The sequence below is a fragment of the Pleurodeles waltl genome, chromosome 4_2 (assembly GCF_031143425.1).
Source record: "Pleurodeles waltl isolate 20211129_DDA chromosome 4_2, aPleWal1.hap1.20221129, whole genome shotgun sequence".
In the NCBI taxonomy this organism is placed as follows: domain Eukaryota; kingdom Metazoa; phylum Chordata; class Amphibia; order Caudata; family Salamandridae; genus Pleurodeles; species Pleurodeles waltl.
The window spans coordinates 497,412,092-497,434,965 of record NC_090443.1 but is presented as its reverse complement, the minus strand read 5'-3'; positions in this window follow the sequence as shown (position 1 = coordinate 497,434,965).

Below are 22,874 nucleotides of genomic sequence, written 5' to 3'. Positions count from 1 at the left end.
TCCCAAGGATCCCTGTTATGGCAACACCTTCCTTTCTGATGGCCTACCAGCCACATTTAATCTTTAATGAAGCAGCTTAAATGTGCTGTCTTTGCCACCCTGGCAGTGGTCTCCTAACCTTTGCCTTCTTCTGTGGTACCAGCTCCAATTAACTTGTGCCTCCATGACCCTTGGGGCTGGGGTACCTTATCCTGGCCTCAATAGAGGCTCTTGTAACCTGTCTGGTGACTGGCACTTGTTCAGCAGCAGGCCCTTACGTGCTTGGCTAAGCCGCCTAACCTAGGGCCCCAGGCCTATTGTGACCCCAGCTGTCTTCATGGAGGAGTACACTCCTGTCGACACTTCTGTTGACTGCAGCACAGGGACCCTTCCTTTGCTCCCCGTGCCACACTCCAACTACAGGGAGGAGGTATCAAAAATGAGTTGTCCCCCTCAGGCACATGACGACCCTGATACTTTGTTTTCTTGCTGCCTCTCACCAGCTGAATCTTAATGGCCAGCTACCTGTTTAGCGGAACTAGCTGTGTTCAAGACATTTCTTAGTTACTCCTGACAACCTAGCTATCCTTGCCCACTGAGTTTTATTTGGGAAATTTCTCCCATACCCAGGCTTACTAATGTTAGTGGGTTGGACTACCCTTGGTTATGCTACCAGGGCCAAACGATATTATTGCATTACAGGAGATTCATGAAATATCTATTGTACTGCCTACTGGTTATCCTTTTTACCCCCCTGCAGCACCATCATCCTGTTCAGGGTGAGCTAGGAGTGCTTAACCCTGTGGTTGAAATAATCCTTCAATATCCAGTCATTCGGGGTGTGTTTCATATTGTGGGTGATATCACTACTCCCATTTTAATTTGTTGGGACTTGCATGATGTTTTTAGCATTAAGCCCTGACTTGGCTTTATAGGACACTGCCAGGGCTCACTTTATTAATGGTGGCGCCTCTCGTCCCAAATGAACTTCTGCTTCGTCGATCGACCTGCTACTATCCTCCAATGCTGTCCTCCCACCTCTCCATATAACCTCCCTCCAATGATTTTTTTTTATTTATTTATGTTTTATCGTGCTACTCCTACCCAGCAGGGTGTCATACCCTTTCATGTCACACGTGTATTATATAGAGACTATGACATTCTATACCTATAACTCGGTGTATAGGAAACGTTACGTAAGATAAAGGACTCCCCTGTGTAGTATTCATTCTTCCTCCATACGCCATTGTAATTAAAGAGTGCCTAGCCTGGCGAAGCACGAGCTCGGGATTTTCAAGTAACACCCTGGGTGTAGTTGGATGCTCCCATATGGATGTATTTATCCCCTACCAACCTTTTATGGCAACGTTATGGTAATTATAGATTGGGGAAGACCTAAAGTTCTAACCAGTACCTTGCAGTTTGCATCCAGCCCTTTCATGTTGCTTAGATTAACATACTCTGGGTATCATCTAGACATTGAACATTGGATCCCTGTCGAGTTGTCAGCAGTTACCAGTTATCACGTAAATGCCATTAAATAAAACAAGCACTGGATTAGCAATTCTAGCCCTGGCTGTGGGAGATCGAAGTATGGTGTGTTTCCTCTATACTCTTCTCCCATCGCACTCACTGCCCTCTGCTCCGTCCTCGCGGTACTGTGCGGGCTCAACCGAATCCTCTTTGGCCTTTCTGTGTGTCATTTTCAATCGCAGATACCATAAATAAAAGGAAAAAGTGAGGGAACACAGTCAGACACCTACTATGTAAGTGTGATGTAAAAAACCATCACCAAAACAAATCATCTGTTTAACCATCACCTCTAATGGCTCACCCGAGTAAGTACCTATGTTTTGTTTCCACTTAACTTCTCTAGGGTATCTTGTCTGCATGCGTGTCCGAAGCCAGATTCTGTCATCACCCAGGCTGCTCAATGCCAGTGTAAGAACATGTCTGCCAGGTGTGGTCCGACATGTCCACATATCTATATCTTTTGCCAGACGACAGAAAAGTGGAAGCAACAAAGATTCTGCAGGAGGGTGAACGTTCTGCATCAGAGATCATAGACTGTGCCATAGACATCGCCTCTCTAGGTTTTCGACAGCTCGCAAAATCAGCAGTGCTTAGAAGCCCAGATGATTAAAGGCTACTATGTTTAGGCCTGAGGTCCAAACCAAGATCTTAGATATGCCTCATGACGGCAACGCCTTGTTTGGCAAACACATTAATTAGGCCTTGCGAACAATTTAAATTCATAGACACTGCTGGATCTTTAGGAACTCTGGAGTGCCATATTACACCTTTCAGAGGAGTGAGTGCTAGAGGAACTTATTCCTATCTGGAAGGATACCAGAGATACCAATCATACCAACCCTATCAGCAGCCCTTTCGGTCTACCTTCCAGCAGTACAAGTCATACAGAATTCTGTCAGCAGTTTCTTGCTCTAAACAGACCTTGAGACGAAAGCAAACACCTTCAGCCTGAGACACTGTTGTAGTGCTGGTTACTTTGACTACTGTACAACACCCTGTGAGAGCGAGAATCTCAAAATATTCCCATCAATGGTGCAAAATCTCAACGGACAAATGGGCCCTAGATCTTGTCACATATGGCCATACCCAGGAGCTCAGCCGGATTCCACCTACCACGCCATCAAAGTGAGTGCCTACAGTCCATCTCCATCTTCTCAGCAAAGAAGCGCTAGCTGTGCTAAGCAAGGGGGCCATAGAAAAAGTCCCACACTCTCAAAAAGGAATGGGTTTCTATTCCAATTTTTTTCTGGTCAAGAAGAAATAAGGAGAATGGCGCCTCATTCTGGATTTCAGGAAACTGAACAAGTAACAAAAAAGCAAACCTTTCGTCTTCCAAGAAATCCTGTAACTTCTAAATTACAGGGATTTTATGACAAGTCTGGATTTGCAGGATGCCTATATCCATGTCCCTATCCATCCAAAACACCATAACTTTCTCAGATTCATGGTAGCCAGCACTCACTGTCAGTTCTAAGTGCTCCCATTTGGTTTCAGGTAGGCTCCTGGATTTTCACAAAATGTCTTGCCCCAGTGGCAGCTCACTTGTGACAAAAATTCTTCAGGCCCTTCTGCACCTCAACGACTAACTACTAAAAGGACCATCTGCTCAGCAAGCGTCGGAAGCTACAGCAACCTGCCTGCGGATGTTTCAGTCACTAGGATTGACAATCAATTATCAAATCTATCCCTTTCCTTCAGTGGAGATATATTTTCTGGCAGCAACTCTAGATATGCTACAATACAAGGCATTCTTATCCGCAAACAGACAAAAGAAACTCAAGATGATGGCTCAAACTCTAGCAAAAAGATAGTCTGTTTCTGTTCATCTTCTCAAAACTCTTCTACGCATGATTTCCTTAGCCATTCTCTTCATGCTCATTTGAGAATGAGGCCTTTTCAGGAGGAACGAGATGGTCAGTGGGTTCAGACAGAAGGCTCATTCGACAACATCTAGGTCACGCCAATTATGATGGAAGCTCTTCCTTCATAGGTAAACTCCAACAATCTCATCAGGGCTAACATTCCTATCTTCAATGCCTGAATATATCATTAGAACAGCAACAGATGTCTCCCTTGAAGGCTGGGGAGCTCATTTGTAAGATCTTCATATAAGAAGCAAATGGAGTCTAGCGCAATGGAAACTGCACAAAAATTTCCTGGAACCCAGAGTGATTTCACCTGCCTACCAGGCTTTCTTACCGAGGATAAAGGGGTCCTCGGAATTAATACGAATGGACAACACCAGAAGTATGCACAATCTCAACAAAAGAGGATGCACAAGATCTCATCCTGCCCCTGGAAGCACAAGAAATATGAAAATGGGCATTAGCACACCATATAACCATAAGGGCCAATTACCTGCTGGGGGTCAGCAACAGTCGGGCAGATACTTTAAGCAGAACACTTCAGAGCTGTCACAAGTGGGAACTAAATCAGTCCATTCTGAACAATATAGTCCAGAAACGGGCAAGCCACAACTGGACCTTCTTGCATCTCAGGTGAACTGGAAATGCTGGTTTTACTCAAGCTGAGGTCCTCAAAAAGGGCAGTGGGAGAATGCGTTTTCTGTAAGATGGCCAGGGATCTATGCGTACGCTTATTCCCATGCTTCTAAGGAAAATGAAGAGAGAACCTTGCTGGTTCACAGGGCTTCTGGTGTTATCAGACGACAGCATCATTGAACTTGAATCTAGGAAGGGTTTATTGTCAATGAACCTCAATTTGTTCTTTCATCTGAACCCAACTTCCTTGCACTTATAGGCTAGGCCCCTGAATATCAAGAGTTTCACCCCAGATAACTGCAGGGGATATACTTTCAAAAGCCAAAGCTGACACTACTAACAAAACTTACTGCTTGAAATGGAAGTGCTTTTGTCTATGGTGCCAAAGTTCAAAACGTTCATCCTATCCGAACACCTCCAGAACAGGCATTGCCATACCTGCTTTCTCTAGCTAGATTTGGCATAGTACGTTTGTCCATAAGAGTGCATATGATGGCCATATCGAGATATAGAAAAACTTCAGGAGCTCAGTCTATGTGGTTTACCATACAAATTACACAATGTTTTAAAGGCTTACTCAGAGCATTCCCTCTGATAAAACTAGCCCCACCAACCTGGCAGCTAATGAAGAGCCCCTTCGAACCCATCCACAGGACAGAACTCAAGTTTATAACATGGAAATTGTCTGTCCTTCTAGCTCTCACTTCCGGATGAAGAGTGAGCGATCTCTAGGCATTCATGATAAGGGAACCTTTCTTGCAATGTAAAAACAATACTGTGATTCTCTGGACCTATCCAAGGTTCATAATAAAGTTCCAACTGATTTCCTCCTCAATGAACCTGTGATACTTAAGACTTTTTTCCCAAATCCACAGACACCTACTGAAAGAACTGTGCACACTCTAGATGTGAAAAGATGCTTGAAGTTCTATCTACATGGTACAAAGCACCTCCAAACTAGGGACTAGATACTTGTGGCAAATGGAAACCATTACAAGGGAGGTGCAATTTCCAAGGCCAGCATAGCAAACTGGATCTCAACCTGCATTCAATTCTACAATTCAAAGACTGGTAGGCCTTTGACTGAAATGACTAAAGCACACTCTACAAAAGCAGTTTCTACATCAGGGGCTCTGTTTGCTGGAGTACCTACTGAAAGTATATGCCATTTCTGCAAAAAGGAAGAACAAGCATACTTTCACTCAGCACTATTGTCTAAGTTTAGCACCGAGCAGTGATGCAGCCGTGGGATAAGTAGTACTTTGTCATCTTTTTCAATAAGGTGAGCTTTATCTCATAAAATTAATTGTTTTGTTCCCACCATCCGCTACTGTGATATGTAACATGATTTTACAACTGGTGGTATGTAACTGCTAACTAAAGACTGTTTCTGTTCATCTTCTCAGATCTCTTCTCGGCATGATGTCAACAGCTATTCTCCTCAAGCCTTTTGCTCGCCTGAGAATAAGGCCTTTTCTGAAAGATCTAGATGCACAATAGGTCCAGACAGGAGGCTCATTCAACGATATCATCCAGGTCGCGCCAGCTATGAAGGGAACACTTCCTTCATTCAAGCATGTGACTCTATGAAAGATCCAATACTGGAGAAAAAAATGTGTTACTTACCTGTAATTCTCGTTCTCCAGTATAGGTATCTTTCATAGATTCACATGCGACCCACCCTCCTCCCCTTAGGCTGTCCTTATTAGCAAGTGGTGACCTTTCCCACTAGTGCTTGAAAGTCTGAGGGAAGACGCCTCTGCTGGGAGTGTTCTAAGGGGTGTTGTCTCCTGATTGGGTTGAGTTTCGTTATTTGTAAATGATGTTGATAAGCTATAACAATCAATGTTTTTTGCCATTGTAAGCCATGTATTATCAAGGCTCACGTCCTTCAATTTGCAAAGCAACAGTGATTGGTCAGTGGCATCAAGCGCTTCGTAAATGTTCAAAGAGACAACAATCCTTTCTAAACCATGGTTCGCTAGTCACTGGAGATCATCCAGGACCGAAGTATGCTCCAGGTTTGTACTATGACTAGATCTAAAGCCTGCTTGAATGTATTGCAAAATATGAATGGTCTTGATAAACGTGTGTTATTGTGTAAATACCACGTTTCCCAAACATTGCCCACGATATGGTAATAGAAATATTGGACTAAAGTTGTTAGGGTTCTCTACTGAAACAGAGGCTTTTTAACAGGGTTTCAACCACACTGGACAATACTCTGATTTATAGGGTGATCAAACAAGACTGGCTCAGCATGAAATGAGAAGCCAACCCAGTTGTTTCATTATGGGAGCTGGAAAGATATCGGCTGCAGGACCTGAGTCTTTTAAGGGTGGAATTTGTAACTACCTCCATGGCTGAAGTCTGTGCAAAATGGGTGAGTTTGTTTTTGTTTCACTCTAAGACACGGGAAAGTGAAACGGATAGTAAGGAGCACTTCCTGCTCAATCTAGCATCCAATATTACTGATCTTGGTGGCAAGGGACTGTGAAGGATTGTTACACAGTGCTTGCCAAGGCTTAAATTGGTTATCATATGTTAGAGAGGACACCAATATTACAATAATCCTGAAGATCTCTTTCGATGTGTTGGTTGTTAGGATAATGTAGGTGGAACAGTAGATTTATTTAGCGGAAATAAATTGTTGTTTGTATGATTGTAAAGTTGTTTTGCCTCATTGTAAATTAACCCCCATATCCTTTCTGCTGTCCTGGCTTTGATTTAACAGGTGTGTAGTTGAGGTGTAAACCCATTGTTTTTCTTGTGAGAAAGCTCTTGGATGCATGCACAGGACTCAATGGGTAATGTCTCCTCAAAGTAGTTTGTTAGATTCTGATTAAAAGTAGCTAAAGCATAATTTAGGTCATTTGAATTAACTGTAATAGGAATGGAGGCAAGGATGGATGTAATTAATTCACTTGCTCCATGGATACAGGAGCATCCCCGACATATGCCTGTTGTTATGACCTTCCTTCTATTGGTTTTCATTATTTTGTATGCTTTGATAGTGAAAAGAACTCTGTGATGGTCTAATTGTGGTAACAGTACACAGAGGCCAGGAGCGAAAGTGCACAGTAGGTAAGAGGAGGTAAATATTGTTTCTAGGTGTCCTGATGAGTAGGTTTCACTGTTCACTAGCTGTTGATTATAAATCTAGAGCTCTTTCAAAACGCAATGATTTAACTCAACCAAGAATTCTAGGCAATTGTTGAAGTCCACAAGAACATTGAAACAATCATTATTGAGGGTGAAACACCCTATATGTTCTTTATTGGAAGTGTAGACTAAGGCAGAAACTGTGCACAGTAGGTAAGAGGAGGTAAATATTGTTTCTAGGTGTCCTGATGAGTAGGTTTCACTGTTCACTAGCTGTTGATTATAAATCTAGAGCTCTTTCAAAACGCAATGATTTAACTCAACCAAGAATTCTAGGCAATTGTTGAAGTCCACAAGAACATTGAAACAATCATTATTGAGGGTGAAACACCCTATATGTTCTTTATTGGAAGTGTAGACTAAGGCAGAAAACTGTGTAGGGTGGGGGATGGTGATAAAATCAGAGCAAATGTATTGTTATGTACACACTTTTGCATTTTCAGGCAAGATATGTGTAGGTACGTTCCATATTTCTAGCATTGTTACCCCTACTTTTTGCCTGATGGCAGTGTATTTAGAGTGTAGTTCACTGGGATCCTGCTAATCAGGACCCGAGTAACTGTGCTCTCTCTCCTCTAAATTTGGTTTCTGGTAAACTTTTTACACCCACCATTGGCATACTGGTGTACCCATGTAATTCCCTAGTATATGGTACTTTGGTTCTCGGGTGTTGGTACCCATGGGAGCCCATGCGAACTGTGTCTGCAGGCCTGCAATTGCAGCCTGCATGAAATGGTGCATGCGGTTTTACCACCGTTCCTGTTCATTGCACTTAGACACTATACGTCACCCCACTGGTAGGTCCATCAGCCCAAGAGCAGGGTGCATGTTCCTAAGTGTGAGTTTACCCTTGCATGAGCAGGGTGTCCCTACAGACCCCAGTTTTATTTACTAGACTCTATAAATGCGGGGAAGCCATCTTAAGTATGTAGTGGACACTGGTCAATATGAGTGGTCCAACTACATAATGGCTAAACCTAGGCATGTTTGGTGTCAAACATGTTGGAATCAGCAACTACACCGATTCCAGTGCTAGTTGCAAGATACCATGTACTCTTGAGGTTTTCTAGAGGAGCCCCTATTTCTGCCTATGCAGCCTTACTGGGTCTAGTTGCCAGTCCATGCTGTTACTGACCCCAGGCACTGTTCTTTGTTCTGCTTCTCCGGCCTGAGCCGGACTCCCCAGCAGGAGGGCAGAATTTCATGTAAGGGAGATGTGTGACCACCTCCACCATTCTACTAGATGTCTAAGGGCTGGGGTAGCCTCTGAGTGCCACCAGACTGCTTTGAAGGTCACATTTAGAGCCCTCCTTGCAAAATCTGGTTTGCGCCTTTTTTAGGAACCCCCAGTTCCTGCTCTGGTGCAAAACTGCACAAAGGACAGGGAGGTCACCACCCTCCTGCCCAGCTCCCCCCTAGGGAGGTTCACAGAGCTCTGTCAGGTGGCCACTTGATTCAGCCATCTTGGAAACAAGATAGGCAGAAGCCCCTGGGAGCATCTGACTGGTTAGGCCAGGTAGATGATGTCCCTGACCCCCTCTGATAGGCGGGTAATTTCAGGGAGTAACCAATCCGCTTTTAGGGATACGTAAGGGATCCCCCAAAGGTGGGTTCTCAGATTCGTCAAGCAAGACTCTCCAAGGAACTCTCGGCAAGACATCTTTCACTCCTGGCCTCTGGAACCGCTGCTGGTCTGCTTTGGAACCGAAACTCATCTGCTCCTGGTGGGAAGGCTCCCATTGCAACATTGTTTCTCTGGATTCTGCAAGAATTCTGCAACATACAATGCTATGCATCCTCCATGGTCCCACAGAATCTGATTACACTTGAAAGCCTGAAGGCATCTCCCTTGCAGTGAAGGAGTCACTCCCCTGTATCCACGGGCACCTCAAGACAGCCTCGGCCGGCTGGTGGGGTCTGTCGTAATCACAAACATCGAAAGGTTCTGCTTTATAGGTGGTATGTCTGTGGCTTCCTCTGGGTCCTGCTTGTCATCTGACCAACTTGGAAGACTGTGGGCCCCTGCTCCTGCCACTGAACTGGAAGCCATGTGCACCATGACTTTTACACTTGCCAAGGTTTGTTGACTCTTCCTCCAGGAGATCTTCAGGCACCCAAAAGCCCTGAGCTCCAGCGCTCTGCAACTTTAAGATTAGCCACTGTCCTGCAACTCCTGTGATGTGGGACTTCTGTTTTGTTGTGCTGGTAAGGCCTCCTTGTGACTCCCTGTGTCCATCGCTTGTGCGTCACTTGTGGAGGCTCCACAACTTCTGTTGGCCTTCCTGCATGTTGAGGGCCAGCCCTGACTCTCACTCAAGGGTAGAGTCCCCTGGTCCTTGCCCTCCTGAAATCCCCCGACTGGCAAGGGACAGCTTGGACTCCTTCTTCCAGTAATTTGCAGGAACTTCACCTCTAGAAGGGTGGGTAATGCCACCTGCACGACCTGAACACCTCCAAGGGTGCTGAACTCTGTCTCCTTCCTTTTCAGGTCCTCCACATCTGGAATCCATCCTTGGGTTCCACCGGCCTGGTCCACAGATGGTGACAGTAGCTGGACAATCCGATGCTTCCACTGACTTCAGAGAGAGCCCCTTCTCCCCTCTGCATCCGGGTCCCTGGTGTAGGTACTCCTATCTTCTGGGTATCCTGGGGTAAGGACACTCTCCAACCTTCTTCTTGTCTGCTGGTTTGCTTGGGGTCCACTGGGAAGGGTCCTGAATCACACGAACTCCAACCACAACTCCCTGTGTTAGCCTTTGTGATGACTGTGTGGGTAACTACCTTGCACCTGGGCACTGGAGGCACTTACCATACCTCTGGTATGTTCATCTACCTCCAGCCCCTAGATAACTACCACACTGACCTTGGTTTGGTTCACCATTTCACATTCCACTTTCTTAGTATATGGTTTGGCCATCCCATTGGGCCCTGTATATTTTATGCTATTTCTGTGGGTTATTTTGTGTATATATTGTGCGTACAAATCTCCAACAGGAGCTAAACCAATGCTAGTCTAGTAGTAGTGCTGTAATAAAGTATCCTTTATTTTTGCAACACTTGTGTGGTTCTTTCTTGTGAGTAAGTTATTGTCTGACTACTGTGGTATTGCAAGTGCTTTACCCCCTGGATAAGCATCAGCTGCTCGTCTTAGCTATCCCTAGAGAGATTTTGCTATTTGGACACACACCTATTCACTATCACTAAGGGTTGCCTGGACTCAGTATAGGGTGCCCCTCCATAGGTGTACACCATAAACTGAGTCAGCCTCCCACAATATGTATCTGTTCTTTTATATATAATGACTACAATGCCTCTGGGTTTATCATCTTGAGCAACTTTCAAGATCTAATAAGTAGCTGGTACTACTGCTTGCAGTATGAGATCAGAAATTTCCAGGTGATGTTTTACCACTGATCTCATATTACATAACATAGCCCTCACATTGTACGTGGAAGATGACATAGAAGATGGTGCAGAAGAATTAGGAGGCCAATAGAGTGAAGCTTTGCACAGAAGAGCATTGTGGTATGAATTCTCAGATTTAGATAACTGTTGATAGCATTAAAAAATAATGTAATATGGAAAAACAACATGTGTACTTCACTAGTGTTATAGATAACAGGGTGAACTACAGCACCATCAACAATCCTGATCCCTGGTAAAACTTGGTTAGTTGAGTGGCATCACAGAACATGGGTGGAAGAGAACAATAATATTCTGTGTGGCTCAGAGAAACAGGATAAAGAGTTTGCACTAATTGCACTTTTAACAAAAGTGTAATAACTAATGATAAAAAGAGAACTAACCCCCACATCACATACTGGACCAGAAGCAGGTGGTGGACTCATCATCCACCTAATTTGTTTGATCCTTTACTAATTTGATTTTACAGCAAGTAGGTGTCTAAACAGACTGTCTCACCACAGACATGGCTAACAGTCACTATTAACTCTACATATTGGGGATGAAGCATGTAACAATGAGTGCTGAAGCATGCTCCCAATATGGCCAGCACAAAGAATGGGAAGGTTCTGCATAGTTTGGGGAAACAAGCACCCAAATGGCAACAAACCAGTAGAAAGAATTTGCCTTGATTATGTTTTTCACTAACATAAGACTGAATGGCAAAAAATGAGAACTAGCCTTAAACCACATTTAAGACTACAAGCAGAGGATGGACATGTCACCAACCTAGTTCGTTTAACCCTTTACCAATTTAATTTCACAACAGTCAGGTGTCTAAACAGCCTGTGGGACCATGGCACAGCTGGCTTGGCACTTTGGTAGCAGGTGCATGATGCAAGTGAAGAGGCAGGCACCCAATACTGCCAAGACACAGAGAATGGAAAGAGTCTGTCTGGCTCGGGGAAACGAGCACCTGACCTGCCGAGAAGAAAGATAAAAAGTTTGCAATTTGCCCATTCCTGCATTCTTCTGCATGGTCCATCCATGATCTCTCATGGCCCTCCTAGATCCAGAATCCTGGATCCGGGCCTGCTCTATTCACATCTTCTGGATAGGAGCTGAAACACCAAAGAGCTTTCCCTTGTAGGGGATGGAAGCCATCCATCCCCTACATGAGGGATGGCCTACACTGAATGCACCTTGATTGCTGGTCACAGCAGAAGGTTGATGTTGGTACACTGCCTCTGCAATGGCAGCGGTCATGGCCACGGGAAAGAGCAAGATGTGCATATGCCAAATAAGTGCATCTCTTTTGGCCAGTTGCCACCATCATACCTTTTCACAGCAGGAATAGAAGTGCTGGTCACCTAAAAGACTGCAAGCTGTCAGCAGAAAAGAGAGTAAAGGAACCTAAAAGTCTGAGTTGCCAGCAGGAAAGAGAGAAAAGGAAACAAAACAGATTAGGAGTTCGTTGCCTGATTTGAGACGCCTCCTGGAGAAAATAAATACTCAACTACAGCAAGGCAAACCACTTCACCCAAATATGCAAAGGTGATGAACGAGGGCAGAAGATGCAGAGTGACAAAGCATCATCTCTCTCCTATAAAGATTAACACTGGAAGGTGACAAATCAAACCCAACCGGGCCACACTCCTTGGCAGGCAGAGTATATATGACGAAGATGATGAAGAGGTCTTTCTGGTATAGGGTAAGAGTGGTCAGCAACCCCAGCCTACCTGCATGGTAGTCATCCCAGGCACGCCAGAGAAAGCACTGGTCCAAACCGCCACATCAGTCAGCGTTAGGGACATTAAACAATAGCAATCCCTGAACCCTTGGTCTCATCTAACCCTGACTCTCACCTGGATCTATGCATATGAGGTATAGAAGTCCCACTATTGGCAGGCATCATTGAGGTAGTTATTTGCATTGGAAATGTTGAAACCCAAGCCTGTATTCAAATCATCACCGAAGGCGAAGGAACTTTTCTGGGATGCTACAGAGCAGGAAACCTAGGTCTAGTATTCTTTGTCCAAAAAGTACACGAACATGAAGCAAACAACATCCTCAAATACTTCCTACATCTCTTCCAAGGGATAGGGTGTCTCAAGAGCATGTCCATTAAGCTGCACATTGATAAGACTATCACACCAATGGCCATTAGATACCAGCGAGTGTCATTCTATCTGAGCCCATTGGTAGAGGAAAAATTACAGTGACTTGAGCAAAAGGATGCCTTGGAAAAGGTATCTAGGCCTAATCCTTGAGTGCCTCCCTTAGTCATAACCACAAAAGCATAGTAATGCAGGCGGTGGCTGTCCAGGTATGTATTGACATTAGGCTATTAAACAAGGCCATGTTTTGTAAAGGATACACCATGCCCACCATGAAAGAAATCACTGTGGACTTTACTTAGGCTCAATGGTTCTCCAAATTGGCCCTCAGTGCTGTCTAGCACCAGCTGCTGCTTGATCCAGCTAGCAAGCATATAATGACCTTCTCCACCCACTTAGGACTGAGGAAGTGTATGTCTCAATTTTGGAATCTCTTTGGCGGCTGAAATATTCCAGAACTTCACTTGCAAGACCCCATTTAACTTGGAGGGTGTTCTCAACATCAACAATAACATCCTAATATGCTCAACAGTGCTGGCTGAACATCACCACCACCTGCTTATGACACTCAATAGACTAATGGACATAGTCTTATGTTACATGAGGACAAATGCTTAATCGTAGAGAACCAAATCCAATTCTTTGTCTTTTGAGAAGCCATATACACTGTAAGAGTCGACCCTCAAAAAGCCAAAGCAATACAAAATGCTCCAGCCTCCTAGAATTCCACAGAAGTTAGGAGTTTCTGAGGCAAGGCCACATATTGTGGTAAATTTGTGCCCAGTCTAGCCGCCATCAACCTTGCAGGCACTGATAGATATGAATACCAGGTGGAAATCAAGCACACAAGGAGACGAAGCATTCACAAATATTAATGGCACACTTCTCAGCAACACCACAATTAACAATTTCAACCCCCTGAAAGACACTGAGCTCTGCGACTGCGAGTCCAATGGTCCTAGGGGCTTTCCTCAACTAGGAACATGACTGGGGGATATGAATCCAGATCCCATATGCAAGTAGAATACTAACAGACACTGAAGCTCGTTATGCTCAGATCAAAGAATCTTTAGCCATTAAGTGGGGTTGTCACCACTTACACCTTTACCTCAATGGGCGGGATTTCCGAGTTGTGGCAGACCACAAGCCTCTTGTTCAGTTCACTTGTGTGGAGGCCCATCTCAACAACTCCCGAGAGAATAGAGAAATGGGCAGCCCAATTCCAACAATATAACTTCAAGGTACCCTCGAAGCCGGGAGTCTGAATCCCTGCTGACCTATCAAGACACCCTGAATCAAAAAAGCGACGATGCCACATAATGACTCAGAGGATTTTGTTCGCTTGGTCAGGCAGGGAGCCTGTCCAAGGCCGTGTAGCTAGTGAAATTTGTGACCGCTTTGCCAGATTATGAGTTTATACAGAAGTCTGTGAGGACTCTGCAGCAACATGAATGACAAATGGATAGACATTCTGCTGGACTCCCACAGGTATGACTGGATGTATAGAATAATGCTCAAGCAGCTGTCGAAAGAACACAGTACCAGGGAAAGTTAACTTCTCTTGATGGAACACACAATGTGGCTAGCCCAGAAACAAGTTACAGAACTGGCACACCAAGGACACCAAGGAGTCACCAAAAGTCCAGGCAAATGGAAAAACTATGGCTCCAGGGACGAATGGAGCAGTGTGGGAAACGGTTAAAACAAATCGCACCCCTCAGTTACCTGGGGGGCTGGATGCCCAACCACCGTCTTACAAGAAGAGCCATGCAGAACTCCTTAGACTAAGATCAGCATGGATTTTGGCAGATTTCTAGATAGCTGACGGATGATGGTGCTGGTCCATGGGCATTCAAAGTTTCTGTTGTTTGAACTGCTAACATCACTTTCCAGAAAGTACACCCTCTGTTGCTGAAAAGGTTTGCCACATTTGATCTGCCTATAGAGATTAGGACTAACAATGGACACCCATTCAAAGGGACCAAATTTAAGAAGTACTTACATTAATTGGAAATAAAGCACAGGAAATTAATGACACAATGGCCACAGACCAATGGTACTGTGGAGTATTTAATGAAAAGCCCCAAGACGTATACATAGATTGGAGCCTGCTTGTCTTCCTACGAGTGTGTCACAACATGCCACACAGTACCACTCAATGTTACTCCATGGCACTCATATATGAAAGGCTTACATGTGATAGAATCTCTCTGGGCCCACTTAGCACCCCTGCCACTCTTGCCATTACAAGAACACATTTACAAAAGGAGAAGACCAGTAACTGTGTGAGTTAAACTAGAAGGACCAAAGACACCCTGATAGGTCCAGGAGACCAAGGGCCAGATTTATGGAAAAGTGGCGCAGCGCGGTGCTGCACCAAAATTGGCAGAACTGCGTCACTTTAGAAATGCAGAGATGCGTCATCTTTAAGTGACTACAGCACACCCCTGTGTTGTCCCCTGCGCTGACGCTGAATTTAGCTGCCAGCGCCAATGTAGGCATCCTTGCACCATCATGCAAGGATGTCTACGTTGAAGGGTATGATTGTTGATGTGCGAGAAGCTGTCTATTCCTGCACATAAACAATCATTTGAAAATGTCGCTTTGGCACTTCTATGGGTGCTGCCCAATTCAGCACACACAGAAGTGCCAAAGCGTCATTTTCAAATGATTGTTTATGTGCAGGAGGAGATACCTTCCTGCACATAAACAATAATTTCTGGAATTTTGCTCTTTCTATCTGTGCTGCAGAATATGGAGCATGCATAGAAAAAGCAAAAAACAAGGAGGAATACAATTATTACTCCTGGTTGCCCCCTGCTAATGCCACCCCTGGGGGTGGCGTTAGATTTTGGCGCTGCCTCAGGTTTATGAAATTTCATAAATCTGAGGCAGTGTCAAAATGTGATGGGTGTTGCTGTGGCACGCCCACAGCAACACCCATTGCACTCCCCTTCCAGGCACAGTACTGTGTGGGAAAGGGCCATATTTACAAGGTGACGTTAAGCCACAAAAAGTGGCTTAACGCCACCTTGTAAATACGGCACAGTGCTTAGCGCCACAGGAGCGTCACAAAAAGTGACACTCCTATGGCGCTAGGGGCCTATAAATATGCCCAAGTGCTCATACCGGAACAAATCCCAGGGTGGAAGTTCTGGGCACCTTTGAGAAAAGGACCAGAAATGGTGGAAGGAGTCAAAGGCACAATGATATTGTCATCCTGTGGAGGAGAAAAGGTGACTCAGAATGTCTCTGGATTCATCTGCAGAAGACAGGGAGAATGATTGGGCTGAGACCATGAACATTCTGACAGTCCTAAGACCAATTCCGTTCCCCAGTAAATCAATACAAGACTACCTCTGTAGTGCCCAACAAAGACACATGGACCCACAATACAGTACAAAGAACATAATTAAAGTGGGGAGGGATGTAGGTAACCACCTGGGGCTACTTCAAGGATGGCCTATGCTGCCTGCACCTTGCTAGCCAGGAGTTGCTGAGGGGATAATTAAAGGCGAGGTTTGCCACTCGGGGCTCATTCCTGGACATGAGCTATCGTATCCAGTGTCCTCTTATGCCTGCAAGGTTGCTCAACACGGCGACTCTACATCTCTACAGAGGTGACCCAATTAAGTTGCTATTGTTTAGATAAAGAGGAGTCTGGCTAGGATCAGACATACCAGCGTAGCTCTCACTGGGCCACAAGCCCAGTTCCTCCCCTCTTAGGTCCTCTGGTGCCCAAAGGAAAAACTGCAGGGACTCCTTGGCATGTGTCCGCAGCAATGGAAATCTGCATCAGGCTGTTGGTGCAAGGAAGCTGAAAATGCTAAAAACGTCTGTCCAGGAAACTGGGCCCATAGTAGATGGATGACATTTGGTAAGGTTGCAATATTTGTAGGGAGTGCAGAGCCCTGTCCCAGGGCCTGATTCACAAATTTAAACCTAGAGTTTTGATTTAAGTTTAGACCAAAAGTATAAGTTTACGACTTTTTGGTATTCACAAAGGTAAGTTAAGGGTAGTATCTTTATGACCGCACTTGGGGGTGGGAACTCCATACTCTGGGCAGAATCTCTGCACTTGGGGTGGATATCAACGCTGAGTTTGAAGATTCTACTATGGGTGGAAGAGTACACTCCAGCTGCAGAGATTACACTCTGGTTGCTGAGTGGAATATCCACATTTGACGCAGAGAATCCGCTCCGAGTGTGGATGTAAAGATACTAGTAACTTACCTATTGTGAATACCGAAAAGTCATAAACTTAGACTTTTGGTCTAAACTTAGACCAAAAGTCTAAGCTTACCTTTGTGAATCGGGTCCTCAGTGTCTTCATTGCGGGCCGCAAGTGAGATTTACAGCCTCATCCTCTGGCGCCTTTACAGGGAGTCACCACTTGTTGGGTATCCTCAGTGATACTGCTGTATACGTTCCTGGGGTGTTACCTTTTGCTCTAAGGCCCACCCCAGAGTACCACACAGTCTGTCCACCAATCTCCTTTCACACTTATTGACTCTGAAATGAAGATAGGCAATCCAAGGTATGAAAATAAGAGTATTTATTAGAAAGGAGATTCAGAATGTCTTGAACCCAAGTGACAGTGCATACAACGATGTAATAGTAAGGGCCACACAAGCCAGATACCATAATTAAATCTAGAACAAATATGCATTATTACCCTACATCAATGTTACACTTTCTCCCTTACAAAAAGAGGAACACAAATAAAGAACAAGAGTTTCAACATACAAGATGAAGTACTGTAGAATCAAAAGATTACAAGTGAGATAACATCTTAAAATGTGATACCGAAGTTTTTCAAGCTGAAAAAAACCCAAAGATTGATTTTGAAGTTATTTGATAATTTCCAAGAAGATTTACGGGTTCTGGTTGCAGTTTTACTTTTTCAGCAATATGATGTATCATGCTTAACTCCAGTGAAGGAAGAGAATTACACTTATCAGGCACAATCATAATCTGGTCACCATTGATGTCATCCCTGTTGACATTTTGATTGGGCATGATTTGAGGTGAAATTTGTGATAATCATTGGGTTGTGTGGTTGGTGATTCTGACAATGTTGCAGTTAATGTAGCTGTGAGAAGGCATGATAATTTTTCAAAAATAATTCATTTCCCACCAGACTACTCTTCCAATGTTCCAACATTTCCTGTCTTGAGTCATAACACTGTTTTTATTGATTGTTATCACACTGATGGAGGTGAGTGAAACTAGGGAAATCCTTAATCGTGTGACCAGCAATTCCTAATCTGACACGATCTACCACCTTTATATCTTGAGGCTTACATTTACACTGAATGTTACACTTTCATTATGTTGCTTTTATTCGTTACAAACTCTGGTTTCAGTGTTCATAAGGGTTAAGTTGAGACTTTATAGAGCCAAACATTTCTGAAGCCACCTAGGGCACATATGGAGTACAGGATGTCTTTCTTTAAGTAAAATAGAATGTGCAAGCACCTGTGGTGAAATGTGGGATAATATTTTCAGTCTTTCTTTAATGAAATAAACCTATGAGGCACTGGTGAATATGGCTAAGTTAATAAGGGCTTTCAGTTAGCGATTGAAGATGTTCTACTTGCCCACTACATTCTGGGTCGCACAAAGCAGTGTTGATATGCCTAATATGATACTTCTTAAGAAATCCCTTCATTTGAAGGACTTTCAAAGGCAATCCATTGTCTGTGACTATGTTACTACATGAAACAACATTGTCAGACTGCACCAGAGACTTGCTGACCTGCTGGACAAAATTGACCACGGTCCCTTGCACCAAGGAGAAGGAGGGGCAGTGAGGGGAAGCGCTATAACATTTGAGGCAGCCACCTGCATGCAGGATGCCTTAAGGCCACACCAGAGACTCACTGACCCGCTGGACAACATTAACCACAATCCTCTGTCCCAAGGAGAAGGAGGGGGTATAGGGCAATTGCCACAAAGTGCGAGGCGACCACCTGCATGCCGGACATGTGCAGGAAACGCCCTGTCGCTGCCTGGGCAAAGACCAGACCAAGAGCAGGCCTGTCTATGTCCGTCGGAGTCCAGAAGAGATTTGGCAACCCCTTTTGGTTGCAGATTTAAAGCTTTTTCCAAGGGGATCTTTCTTCGAAAATTGAAAATGGGTACGAGAAAAGGTTTTAGTAGGAAAGGGGCCCAAATCAAGCACCTCAAACTACTCCTTCCATCACCAACTATCTCACTTCAGTTATGGGTTAATCAGTAATGACTTGGACTTGGAGGAACATATTGATATTGTCCAGTGGAAGATAAGGGCTGTGTCTATAGCTTTGTCTGCCGGCATGGCCAGGGAAGATGCAATTTTAACTCAAGACGGGAAGTTTCATTCAAATACTGACTTAAATGGCAGAAGGGATACTGACTTACCAAGAAGGAAATTTATTACACTGCAAAATCCCTGCATTAGTGACGACCCCTGCCTGGAAATTATTGAGCCTTGCACAACGAATTCCAGTTCCCCTCCCTCTAAGAGAAAAAGGAAGGAAACTCTTGGTAAACCAAATAAGAAAAACGGAGGATCCTCTGAGAAGGGGCATTCCTCCCAAGGTATACCCAATGGCGAAACCTTGCCTTCATCTCTGAACGAGGCTGAAGCTCTCTTAAAAAAGTAAAGGCCAATCTTCGAGCTGTACCTTTCTTTATAATTTTGGAGGGTAGGCTACAACACTTTTGTGCAGATATTCAGGATCGACTAGATAACATTGAAAACAAACTCATTGTTAAAAGCCCAGTAAACCAGTGTCAACAGAGTAACAGAGCTTCAAGGAAACCTCAAATTCCTCACTCGTTAAGTGATACAGCCTACATTTCTGACAGCAATACCAAAGACCCTCAAACACCTGTAGGCATTTCACAACTTGTGAACCTGTGGCAGGACCATAGACCCAAAATATCTAAGTGTCACTCTCACATGAAAAGGTAACCAGGGAATATCCACCTCGCATTACCCCTGACTCACTTACGGGGTAAGGCCCGGTTAGCGTCAACATAAATTACACTAACCGGGCAGGGGAGGTATAGGGAAGATTGGGGGTTGTGCGTCAAAAGATGGTGCAAGTCAGGTTAGCGTAAAAAATATTGACTCTACGCTGATTAGCGTCATGCCCCATGGACATGACTCCTGTCTTAGCAAAGACAGGAATCATGCCTCCCTGCCCAATGGCCACGCCCAGGGGACCTCTGTCCCTTGGGCATGGCCATTGGGCACAGTGCCATGTAGGGAGGCCCAAGTTAGGCCTCCCATGTCACTTTTTTTTAAAAATAAAGAAAAACTTACATGGACTTACCTTGGACGGGTCCCCCCATCCTTGGGTGTCCTCCAGGGGTGGGTAGGGGTGGCAGGGGGTGTACTGGGGACAGGGAAGAGCACTTGTTAACTGCTTCCATGGTCTCCAACCATGGAAATTAGCCCCCAGGTCCCCTAATGCCTGCCCTGACCCAGGCGTTAAATAATGGCACTAATCCTGTTAAGATCCATTATTTAAGGCCCTCCTCCTGTGCGTCATTTTTGCATGGGAGGATAAATAAGGCGCAAATGCCATAGAGTCATTTTTTGCCCGGGAACACCTAACTTGCATCTCATTGACGCAAGATAGGTTTCCACAGTAAAAAAATGACATTAACTCCAATATTTTGACGCTAAAAGGGTCTAGTGTCAAAATATAAATATGGAGTTAAGTATGTGCTGGATTTGCATTAAAAAAAAAGAATTGGCGCAAATCCACCGCAAACAGAGTATAAATATGGGCCTTATTGTAGTACTGCAATGCCATCTTTAGCAGGGCAGGCAGTGGGGGGTTGGGAGTGTTGATATCTGTGAAACTGTCTCAACTAAAAGTCAATGTTTTATATTTTGTGAGTTTAGTTACTTTGTCATTACTAAATTGTTGCTACAATACTTTTGACCAGAGAAAAACTGAGGTGATAGATGACCTTGGTTAGCGCCTCACGTCTATTTGTTCAAAGATAAATTATCAATTCTCTTTAATGTGGGTCAAAGATTTTAGCTTTAAACATTGCACATTTAGGGACAGATTTAAGGAAAGTGGCACCGCACCCAGTGCAGCGCCCCTTTCCTTGCCCCCCCTAGTGCCCCCCTACAGCCGCCACGTGTGCGCCATATCTAAGATACGGTGCACCATGGGGCAGGGTAGGGGGCAATAGCGTTGAAATATTTGACGCAATTGATGTACTGTTCAGAGTTAGTGTCAATATTTTGGAGCTAACCCTGAACAGTACATAGGGGCCCATTGTAAACAATGGCGAGCCCCCTTTTAATGCCTGCTCTGAGGAGGCGTTAAAAGTGCAGAAAAAAATGACGCAAAGAAATTTCTTAGATTTCTTTGCTCCATCTATTGGCTCCCCCTAACGGGGGAACGTCCCCTTTGCATACATTATGCATAACGCATGCCTAATATAGCGCAAAGGGTTACAAAGTAACACAATGCATGCATTGCACCACTTTGTGAATTTGGTGCGGGGAAAAGGCCACCTTAGTGTAAAAAAAACTTCTCTAAGGCAGCATTAAAGTGGTGCTAGGCCCTCTTAAACCTGAGTCTTAGTAACCAGCCACTTTGTGGCATAATAAATATGATTGGAGATCGTTACTCACTCTAGTCACTTACCTTATGGGGAAGCACTTAATAGGATTTTAGTCAAAAAACGACTTCTTTTTATAACAGAACTAGTGGCATATTTAAGAGCCCCTAGTGCCACTGGAGCGTCACTTAATGTGACACTCCAGTGGCGCTAACCTCTGCTCCATATTTACAAGAAGGTGTAAAGACACTTTTCGTAGCGTTACTCCTCCTTGCAAATATGGGTCCCTCCGACGAAGTTTCCTACGTCAGAGGGGCGTGCATTCGGTGTTGCTGTGGGCATGTCACAACAACACCTATTGCATTTTGACGCTGGCTCAGATTTATGAGATTTCGTAAACCTGAGGCAGTGCCAAAATCTAACGCCACCCCAAGGGTGCAACGAGGAGGAATACTTTTATTCCTCCCCGTTTTTTGCTTTTTCCGTGCATGCTGTATTCTGCAGCACGCATAGAAAAAGCAAAATGGCTGAAATGATTGTTTATGTGCAGGAAGGTATCCCTTCCTACACATAAACAATCATTTCAAAATGACTCTTTGGCACTTATGTGTGTCTGCAGCACACACAGAAGTCCTAAATCGTCATTAGTGATTGTTTATGTGCGGGAAAGTGTCCCTTCCGGAACATAAACAATCACACCCCTCAACGCAGACATCCTTGTACGATGGTGCAAGGATGCCTGCGTTGGCACTGGCAGCTAAATTTAGCACCAGCACAGGGGACAACACACGGGTGCGCCGTATTCAATTAAATATGGCGCATTCCTGCAATGTGAAAATTACGGAGCGCAGCGCTGCCAATTTTGGCGCGGCGTTGCGCTCTGTGTTTTTACTATGAATATGAGCCCTAGTTCCTAAGCATTGATCAACACTCCCATGTTTTATGGAAACAATAGAGTCAGTACTATTGACTTTACTGTAATATCTAACAACCTTGCAACCTTAACCAGTGACTTCTAAATTATGTCTAATTGTATGAGTGACCATAGTTTACTATCCTTAGCCCTGAATTTGAGTTTAGTAAAACTTGACACTAGAAATGAGCCTGGAAAGATAGGATATTCTGCTAATGTAGTCATGTGATTGCAGTGGATTAAACTAAATCCTTTTTTACAAGAATTGGTCCAGACTTGGGGGTTGGTTTTATGCAGCTGTTCATCCTTAAACAAAGATCCATCCATGGTTAATAAAAGTTACACCACTCTCTGCCGAAGTGTATGTGAGTCCTTGCTATTCAATAAGCATAAAAAGACCTACCAGACATGTAGCTGATTTGACTCCACATGTGTAGATGTGCACTACAGTCTTAAAAGAGCGTTGAAGGTCAACCAAAGTGATAAAGATCAAGTCAAATGTGCAAGAAGGCTCTTTGTAGAAGCCATGGCACAAAGAAAACAATCAATTCAAAAAGAGGCTTGGGACGAGTTGGAAGCTGCAGTTAGACGTAGGGCCTCAGTATGAACACAACGGTAAACACCGTCGACCGATGTGGCGACGGCGAACAGAAGACCGCCATTGGCAGTGAACAGAAACCCACCATTGGCAGT